The following is a 2387-nucleotide window of genomic DNA, read 5'->3' on the forward strand; positions in this document are numbered from 1 at the left end:
GTTTCAGGCACCCTTCCTTCCGACCCTCACCCGATCTATGTTTCTCTGCTAGCTTATTTTTTTCTCTTTCTTCTAAAATTCGTCTTTTTTGCAGAGATACTCTGGCGGCTTTTCTCATCCGCCATCTTGGCTCCTCCTCCTATAGTTGACTCTTGAACAACATGGGTTTGAACTGTGTGGGTCCATTTATATGTAGATTTTTCTTTTTCAATAAATTTTTGGAAAACTTCATGGAGATTTGTGACAATGTGATAAAACTTACATAGCCTAGAAATATGGAAAAAGGTATGTCATGAAAACATTAAATATATTTAGATATTAGTCTGTTTTATCATTTGCCATGAAGCACACAGGAATCTATTATAAAAAGTTAACATTTATCAAAACTTACCTACATACTTACAGACCCCATATGGCACCATTTGCATTTAAAAGAAATATAAAGAAATGTAAAGATGTATAATTAAACAATAACTGCATAAAATTAACTGTAGTACATTACTGTACTACTATAATAATTTTGTAGCCACTTCCTGTTGCTATTGTGGTAAGCTCTAGCATTGCAAGTATCCACTTAAAGTGTCATATGATGCTAATCATCTCTGCGTGAGCAGTTCATCTCTCCAATAAATTGCCTATCACAGTAAAAAGTGATCCCTTGCTGCTCAGGTATATTTTTCTTCATGTTTAGTGTGATACCATAAACACTGAGTAACATTATGGGAGCCATACGAAGTGCCACCAGTGATGCTGAAAGCACTCCCAAGAAGCAGAGAAAAGTCATGACATTACAAGAAAAAGCTGAATTGCGTGATATGTGCCAGAGATTGAGGTCTGCATCTGTGGTTGTCTATCATTTCAAGATAAATGAATCTGGCATAAAGGCCATTATAAAAAAAAGAAAAGGAAATTTGTGAAGATGTCACTGTAGCTAAGTCAGGAGGCACAAAATCTTCACAAGTTTTGTGAAATAGCTTTTTATCTTGTATTAAAAATGCAGCTTCTAGTTGGGTGCAGGATTGCTATAAGAAAGACATACCTATAGACTCTAATATGATTCAAGAAAAAGTAAAGATGTTATATGACAACTTAAAGCAAAAAGAAGGTAAAGGATCTAAAGCTGGAGGATAAATGCCAGCAAAGGATGGTTTGATAATTTTAGAAAGAGAATTAGCTTAAAAATACCAAGACAACAAGAGAAGCAGCTTCTGCCCACAAAAAAGCAGCAGATGAGTTCCTAGATGCCATTAAGAAAATCATCGAGTGGAAAGGTTATCTGCCAGAACAGATTTTTAATGCAGATAAAAATGCCCTATTCCAATTTAAAAAATGGCACAAAGGACATTTATTAGTAAGGAAGTGAACACCAGGATTTAAGGCAGGAAGGGATAGGCTCACTCTACTGTTTCCTGCAAATGCAGTCAGATTTATGATCCCCACTCACTTTATCTGTAAAGCTGCTAACCCCTTCCACCCCAGCCTTGAAGGGAAAAGTTAAAAACTAGCTACGAGTCTTTTGGTTGTACAACAAGAAGGCCCAGACAATGAGAACCCTTTTTCTGGGTTGTTTTTTTTGAAGCCTTGGCCCCGAAAGCAACAAGTACCTTGCCAGTAAGGCACTGCCTTTTAAAGTTCTTTTGATATTGCACAATGTCCTTGGCTATTGTCATTTTCTTCTTAAGGATCTTTAAGGCTCATTAAACATGGTACTCTATGGAAAGGATTGTCAATCCTATGGAAGAGAACCACAAGAGAGAGAACATCATAAAAGTCTGTAAGGATTACACAACTGAAGATGCCATTATTGTTATAGAAAAACCTGTGAAAGCCATCAAGCCCAAAACAATAAACTCCTGTTGAAGAAAACTGTGTCCAGGTGTTCTACATGACTTCACAGAATTTACAACAGAGGCAAACAAGGAAATCATAAAAGAGGCTGTGGATATGGTAAAAGAGGTAGGAGGTAAAGTGTTTCACGATATAGGTTGTAGAGAAATTCAAAAGCTAATAGACATCACACCAGAGGAATTAACAGAAGACAACTTGATGGAGATGTGTGCTTCTGAACCAGTGCCGGATGGTGAGGAAGAAGTCAGAGAAGAAGCAGTGCCAGAAAATAAATTGACATTAGACAATCTGGCAGAAGTGTTCTGATTATTCAGGACTGCTTTCGACTTCTTTTACAACATGGACCCTTCTATGATATGGGCACTGAAACTAAAGCAAACAGTGGAAGAACGATTGGTATTGTAGAGCAGTGGTTCCTAAGCTTTTTGGCATCAGGGACCAGTTTCATGGAAGACAATTTTTCCATGGTTGGTGGGGTTTGGGGATGGTTTTGGGATGATTCAAGCGCATTACATTTATTGTGCAGTCAAACCTCTCTG

Source organism: Propithecus coquereli, unplaced genomic scaffold, assembly GCF_000956105.1.
Source record: "Propithecus coquereli isolate 6110/MARCELLA unplaced genomic scaffold, Pcoq_1.0 Scaffold144, whole genome shotgun sequence".
Lineage (NCBI taxonomy): Eukaryota > Metazoa > Chordata > Mammalia > Primates > Indriidae > Propithecus > Propithecus coquereli.